This window comes from Podarcis erhardii (assembly GCF_964252035.2).
Source record: "Podarcis erhardii genome assembly, chromosome: 9".
In the NCBI taxonomy this organism is placed as follows: domain Eukaryota; kingdom Metazoa; phylum Chordata; class Lepidosauria; order Squamata; family Lacertidae; genus Podarcis; species Podarcis erhardii.
In genome coordinates this window covers 56,880,186-56,888,397 of record NC_138512.1, presented here as the reverse complement: position 1 = coordinate 56,888,397, position 8,212 = coordinate 56,880,186, and the positions used below count along the sequence as shown (strand labels likewise).

Sequence of the window (8,212 nt, the reverse complement as noted above, 5' to 3'; positions counted from 1 at the left end):
TTTATTGTTTACAGATTTTTTTTGGTTGAACAAAATGTTTCTGTGTAATATAAAACTGTATATGTGAAAACACCCAAACATTTATTAAGTTAATGTTTAAGAAAGCTAACATGGCCCACTTTTTTTGTTCTGTTTTGTACAGGAATCAAACAGTGTCATTACCATTATATCTAGTAGTTAAATGTATTTTTCATTGTTGCCAATTGCTTTTCTATAAAAAAATCAGTAAAAGGAGCAGCTAGAGAAATAACTATTGAATTTGCTTAAGTCTAATCAGTTACTATAACTTTTTTTTAAAAATAATGCTTTAAAGAATGACATTAAAAAAAAGTAATGAGACAATTTGACTGGAAAATTTATTCTAATTTAAAATTCAGTGTGTAGGTCTGGGTGTTTCTTTCATTCACAGGCCAGGCGTTAAGCTAATTCTGGTTTTCAGACTATCACTTTGGCAACAACAAATCTTAGTACAACAAATAATGCATCATGGGAACAGAAGATAGTGAAGTATGATAATTCAGCCGGAAACCTTACTTTTATGGGTAATTTTTCCTTCCTAGAAATATTTAACTTACTTGCTCTCAGGCCAGTTACAGGTACATACATAACTTTTTTGTGTTAATAACTAACAAGGTTAATAACTAACCAGTAAACGATTAGATGCAGTGGCTAATAAAATGACAAAATCAGATTTAAAACTTAAGGCTAAAACAAACTTAACTTATTTTGATTTGCATTGGAGATGGTAGTCATGGTCCTGATAAATACAAAGGAAAGTATGTAGAGGGACTCCTTCTGATAGATCAGTCACCCCAAGTCCTATTTCAGGGCCGCTTCAAACATGGCAAAATGTATAAAGGAGAGAGCATTCTGTATGAATATAGAATTCAAGCTGTGTAGATCAACAAAATGTGTGCATATGTTTGCACATTAACAATCTACACCTATCCTGCATGCAACTTTGCTACAACAAAGTGGTTCTCATGATGCATTTTATCACATTTGAAGCAACCCTCAAGCTGGACTGAAACTCACATGTTTCAAAAGCAAGTGGCAAAGTTTGTGGTAAACTTCTGTGTGGACAAAAGGCCTCGTGTCTTTTCAATATGTTGCATGTGTATTAGGGGTTCAGCCAGAAATTGAAAGCTACACTTGCAAAAATAGTCTCTTCCTTCAAGTCCTCAACCTGGTTTTTGTATTCTTGTTTTGGATGAAAAATACTAAAGTGGAGAATAAAGGAATCCATCTCCTTAGATGGCAAGTGTAATTTGATAAGCTTGTAGATAACTGTTAGCAAAGGAATGCCTAGTAAACTACAGTAGTACACTACTTGAAAACAGCTTCAGGATTAATCTCCTGACAAATAGGGGGAAATAGGGAGAATATTAAAAATGATGCAGTTTTTGTTGACCATGTTTATTCTGGTTCTTAGTGAGCTTTTTTGCTCTTGTTCATTTCAGTATATTGTTTAAAAGGCCTGCACAACTTATGACAGACATGTCTGCTGGATACCTAAGGGCTTAAATAATCCTCTTGGTTTTGCTGTCTACAAAACCAAGCCAGGGGAGCTGTAGAGTACCTGGCTGACCATCATATTTGGCTGGGAGGCTGCATTTGGCAAGATGGTCACAGGCTATGAAGGCCTGGCCTCTGGTATTAACTTTATTGCCAAATATTTCCAATAACTTTATTGCTTGACAAATCGACTGAAAACAATCGTAAGAAAAGAAAGTATACAGGATAGGAAGGAGCTTAAATATAAGTTTCATTATCTCTTTAAAACTATAAAAAATACCAGTCTGTACTCTGAAGTCTCCTTCAGCTGTCAAAGCAAAGGCATCCCAGAAGCATAGCTCAAAAGCTTGAAATATGATATACATAAAGTCAAATTTGTAACTGGCACAGCGAAGTAGATAACGTCCATCCCAAAGTAAAAACGAACCAACAAATGAGAAAGAAACAAAAATCTTAGAATACATTCAAAATCATTATTGTGGTCGCAGCCCATCCTCCTTTTGTTTCCTTCCAGTTTTATGGATTTTTATTGAATTAAATATTCTTTATACAAGCCACAGCAGTAAAGTTGAAATTTCTTGGGCATGTCCCCCCCCCCCCCCCGGGGTGGGATGTGCATTTCTCTTGTGATGTCAGTGAAGTGCCTCTGATAACATTTCTAAAATAGCAAGTTCTGTTTTAGGTGCTTATTTAAAGATTTTGGCCATAGTTGTATCTTGTAAAGAAAAGGGGGGCAGGGAGAGTGCTTTAGTATGATGACTGGCAACAGAAGTCTTGGATATGTTACTAAACCTAGATATATAATCCAGTGTACGTAGCCTCTGTGTGTAGTGCCTGTTAGCCCCCTAATGGACACACATAGTGTTGCATTTCTGTTCAATGTCAATCAGTTTCAATGAGCATATTCTTGTGGCTTAATCTTTAAAGGTTTATTAATTCAAGTAAAAAAAGGCACTGTAAGCCCACATGTTTTGCATTAAATATAATTTCAATTTACTTTTTGTCAACAACACTGTTGTAGTGTATGCTTCTTAGGTGTTTCTAGTTTGACTCAAGAGGCAGAAGTGAATATATTATGACTGGATATGCAGTATTTTGTGGGTTTAAACCCAGCAGTTGTAAGTATAAGATAGTGGCATCTGGATGAAGTTTTCAAACCCTTTACCTATGATCTGTCAAAACAGATCCTATGGCTTGGATCTAGTTGCATTGAAGTCATTTGCACTCTAATCATCATGACTATCAGCACAATCTTAACCATGTCTCCTCAGAGGTAAATTCTATTGAATTCAGTAGGGCTTACTTCCAGGTAAGTGTGGTTATACTCAAGTTGTTTATTCCAATGGCACCCGAGTTCAATTAACTTGGGCTACAATCTGATATTCATACTTTCCTGAGAGTAATGCCCACTGAACTCAATGGGACTTCTGAGTGGACATGTGTAGAATTACACTGTTAGTCTGGATCCAGCTCGTTGTATTTAATTAAAAAAAATCCTCTGAACTTTTTGAGTGCTGATATAATTTGATATAAACACCCTGAGCAGAATAAATATTTCAAAGCTTGGATTTTCATTATACTACAGAAGCAGATGTTGAACTCCCTGCAAAATCAGGATAGTGAGAGTTGCACTTGTAATCTAGCAGCAACTGGAGGTCACAATGTTGTCTACCGCTGTTCTAACATATCCTGCTTTTCCCCAGATAAATTTTGACTGGGATTCACTTTCTTTATGCTAAAGTAAGCAAAAAGAGCAGCTAAAATTTACTCTGGTAAATGTTGCTTGAGAAAAGTTAGGATACCTTTCTAAGTATTATTCTAAAAAACGAAGAAGAAGAAGTTGCACTACACTATCTGTATACAACCGCATAGAGGCGTACCTAGGGGTTGGCAAATTTGGCCCCCACCAAGGGCACTGGCCCACCCCCCCCCCTTCTGCAAAAATCACCCCAGGCTTAGATGTTGCACCTGTTGCTCCCCACTTCCTTGCTCATCAGGCGCTTCTCCTTTTGCTCAGGAGAGAGAGAGGCGGCTGATGGAAAGGGTGCTCCAACCCTTCAGCCTCTTCCTCTTCCTCTCCATCTGTTGTTCCTGCTGATGCCTTCCCTTCCCTTTTATTACAGCAGCCTAGCAATCAGCAAAGGAGCTACAGCATCTTGTTTACATTGGATACACACACCGTTTACTGGTATTGTGAATGCACAAGATCCCTCCCATGCGTTGGGGTGGGTGGGTGGGTGCATGAGTGTTGGTTGGGAAAGGCTTGGGAATATCCTTTATCTTTCTTACTTTTCTCCTTTTCCTCCACACTTTAATGCGGACATTAAAGTGATGGAGAGATCAGACCTCCCCCTGCTGTCCTTTTTGGGAACAGCCTTTGCCATGAATGAACATAAGGGCAAATTTCCAAGATAAAGCACTAGGGCAAGGTTTCCCAAACTTAGGCTTCCAGCTGTTTTTTTTTTTTGGACTACAATTCCCATCATTCCTGACCACTGGGTCCCGCTAGGTAGGGATTATGGGAGTTGTTGTAGTCCAAAAACAGCTGGACACCCAAGTTTGGTCAACTGCACTAGGGTATTGCTTGCTTATAATATTTGTTTGTGTGCATTTGGATCTAGAAGACAACATGTATGTTTACACCAATGTGAATACATAAAAAGGACATTGCTGCATACAATCAGCTACAAAAACAGAGTCCTGTTTATACTGAAAATAAAATACCTGAACTGAAGGAAGGAAGGAAGGAAGGAATGGTGAAGCTGACATACATTTTGAAGGAAAATGTAACCAATCCGCTTTAAACACTTTAATTACAATAGTTTCTCGGCCAGCATTTTTTAAAAAGAAAACTCACGGAGTGTTTTATTCCTTTGTTGTAAATAGAGCCTCACACTGCAAGACTTTACATGTCTACTCAAAAGTAAGCTCCACTGAATTAAATAGAGCTTACTCCTAGGAACTGGATAATTACTTTGCAGTCTTACACTGTGCCTGAGCATTCTCACAGTTTCGTTTCATTCATTCATTCATTCATTCATTCATTCATTCATTCATTTATAGCCCACCTTTTTCTCTAACAGGGACTGGAGGCTGCTTAATCCATCTAGTCTAGCATCCTGTTCTAACATCCTCTCGGCATTAAATCCACATCACGCACCTGATATACTTTATTACTTCCTGCAGGTACTTTATTACTTCCTCCAGTGCTCTTTTTTGGGGGGGGGGGACACAGGGGTACACATACCCCTAAACATTTTGTGAATCTAAGTTTGGCCTCATTGAGGGGTCACTATTTCAATATGAGTAGGAAAATGAGAGTACCCGTAAATATTTTTTTATTAAAAAAGCACTGCATGCAGGTATCACCGGAATAGCTTGGGAAGCTTGAGTTAAAAAAAAAAAAAAAGCAGCCCAAAATACCAGGGTTGGTTACTGCTGTATTTAGGATTGCTATTTTCTGGTAGTTATGGATTTTCCCCTTCTGATTCCTTGCTACAACTGTAATACATGAAGTGTGGGGATGAGGACATTTCAGTTTTTCTTTTAGAACATGGAGCTCCAGTGATAGTGCAGTGCACATTTACTTGTGTGTGAATGATAGTCCTGTGCAAACTAATTTACACAAATGTATGTATAAGCCCTGTTAAACACAGACATACTTCTGAGTAAACATGGATAGGATTGGACTGCCTGCATTTCTTCAGTCCCGTACTCAATAGAGGTAAATCTGCAATCCATGCACATTTACTTTGGGGTAAACCAAATTTTTTCCTTATTCCACCTTTAACAGGTTAATAGAGATGGTTGTGTTTCTACTTACACATAAATAAATGAAAAGACTAGTTCCTTAGGTTGTGATCCTAATCACACTAGCAAGTAAGCCATATTGAACTCAATGGAACTTACTTAAACACGCACAGGATTGTAAATGTAGTTCTCCATCCCAGGCCAGTGGGGCTTTTTTTTTTTTTAAGTTACTATTTCCTAACTTGAGACAACTCAGTCCAGATAAGTGTGTTTGTTTAGCTGATTCCATTTGTTTGCAAACAACACTCACAACATGTTTCTTTTAATCACTCAAATCATGGCATTGTTTTCCTCCAGCAGTCATGAAGCTAAAGGAGCTCTATCTCGCCCACCCCATAGCCCAAAAGCAAACCTGTTTCCATTTTAAAAAGTATCCTGCTATGAAAAACACTTAGGTCTGCTCATTCTGATTATCAGCAAATGACATTTAGAAAAGATGCCCTAGCAAAATACTAGTTGTGCAGGGAAAGGTTGTAAGCAGGGATATATCTGTGTGTTTGGAACTGCAAACTTGTAATAACACTTCAATACAGTACGATCATAAACTGCTCAGTAATGTTTCATTCACTAATGTTGAACCTTTACAAGTGCAAACATCCACTGTGAAAATCAATGGATGTGCTGCCCTTATTAAAAGAGGAACATTGTCAGCAAATCATTACGTAATATAAAGCACCATTACACTGAAGATTAAAGACCTTCTCCTGCTGCAGTGAAACAATAGCGCAAGGGTAGTTAATGAGGTGCCCTCCAGATGTTTGGGGCTAGAGCTCACCACAACCCCAGCCAATATGGCAGATTATCATTGTGTTGTAGTCCACAACATCTGTAGGCGGGGAAGTCCAACTTTTCATACCAAGTGGGCTGCAAGAGTACTTTGACGTGAAACATGCAGGCCACACACTACCTTGTCACACTGAGGCCAAAATGCGATGCCCCCTCCAGCCCTCACACTGCTGTCCTAAAGCTGGCTAAGCTAGGTGCTGAGCTTTTGGAAGGAGGCGCGAGGCTCTGGCAGGGTCCCAAAGTCTAGCACCTCACCCAGCTTCGGAAAGGCAGCAGAAGGGCTGGGAAGTACATCAAATGTTGCAGAGGACCGCAAAAAAAAAAAAAAAAAAGGAATCAAGGGCTGCATGCCTGATTTGTTGGCTATCTCTGCAGTAACCCTAGACACTTCCCTGAATATAGTCTGTTTCTACACTATACATATGTTTTAAACATATTTGAGTATTTCCACTCAATAAATCCTGTCAACTGTAGATCTATTACGAAGCTTATCACTGCTAAGACACAGATCAGCATTTGCACAAAATCACAAATTAATGATCCTTGGGGGGGGGGGAGCAATACAATTTTAGCTAATTTAAATATGTGTTACAGATAGGTAGCCGTGTTGGTCTGCCATAGTCAAAACAAAATAAAAAAATTCCTTCCAGTAGCACCTTAAAGACCAACTAAGTTAGTTCTTGGTATGAGCTTTCGTGTGCATGCACACTTCTTCAGATACACTGAAACAGAAGAAGGGTCTGGTGACTTCTGTTTCAGTGTATCTGAAGAAGTGTGCATGCACACGAAAGCTCATACCAAGAACTAACTTAGTTGGTCTTTAAGGTGCTACTGGAAGGAATTTTTTTATTTTGTTTTAAATATGTGTGGTAGATGTGCCTTTTTGGTCTTGGTCCCATCCGGACAGTAGCTTTGTGACGTTCTACTTGTAATATACAAAATGGGTGTAGAGGATATATCCTAGAAAAAAAGAGATATCTCTTTCAACCAAGTCCTTCATTCACAATAGTTAGCAGCAGCAACTGATCAACATCTACCGATCAATTCTTGGCAGCCCTGCAGTCTAAAAGAGCTTAGTATAGGCTGGCTTGACCTGTGCAGTGTTAAATGCAGTCAAACTGCACAATCTCTTAATAAACTATGTGAGTATGTGCAGATCCCAGAAGCAGCACAGTATAAACACTTCTGTGTGGTAGAGAAGGAGAGGGCTGCCATGAGATGGCAGGTGCTGGAACAAACCTGTAATACTACTTAAAGGCAGGGCTTTTTTCAGCCAGAACTAACCAAAACTCAGTTCCAGCACCTCTCAGGTGGGCACCACTGCCATGATAAGAGAACAATGATAATTTCAGGCACCTCTTTTTCTAGAAAAATAACACTACTTAAAGGCATATATTAGTGCTTTGCTACTACATTAAGAAATGGTGCCTTTTAAAATCTCATTCTAATAGCATTGTATGCCTGTGCTGTGATTGATAAGTGATACAATGAGAGATAAACATTATGGCAGGATTCTGATTTAGGTGACTGGCCTTATGCAAACATGAATCTGTTTTCCATAGATTTTCACAGCCTTTGAAGTTATTTGTTCTGTAAATTGCAGACTTTATGTACACTTACCAGTATTAGCAGTGTGGTATGTTTTGTAATATTCTGAAAAACTTCACTGCAAAACAATGCTATAAGAATAAAGTGCCTATTGAAAAAATGGTTGAAAACTGCATTTTGAAATGTGTTTATTTAAAAAGTATAGTCTTCCTTGATCACTATTATTCTCTGGTTCCTACTGTAGTGTGCTTTTTTATTATTAAAGTTAATTCTGCACAAGAATCCTTGCTTTCTGTAACCTGCTACATAATGCAATACTTTATTTTGCATAATATGACCAGTGGCACATGAAAAGATGAAGGCAAGTACTTGCCTGAAGTCCTGGGTACTGAAAACACCACAATCTCCCCGCTATGTTCAGAGGAACACAAACCCTGGTTAAGTGCCAAAACCCCTGAAATTTCTTGCTACCGCTCAGCAGGGATTGGAGTGGCCCTGTAACAGTAGAAATGGGATGGATAGATTAGGCACAGCAAGACAGACTAAGGACCTG

The 8,212-nt window shown here is 38.7% G+C and overlaps 1 long non-coding RNA gene across 1 annotated transcript in view; it reads left to right on the top strand.

Annotated features, from left to right (window-relative positions):
- Positions 1–8,212, top strand: part of LOC309350414 — a 691,638-nt gene that overhangs the window by 54,512 nt on the left and 628,914 nt on the right. The gene's annotated exons all lie outside the window — the stretch shown is intronic.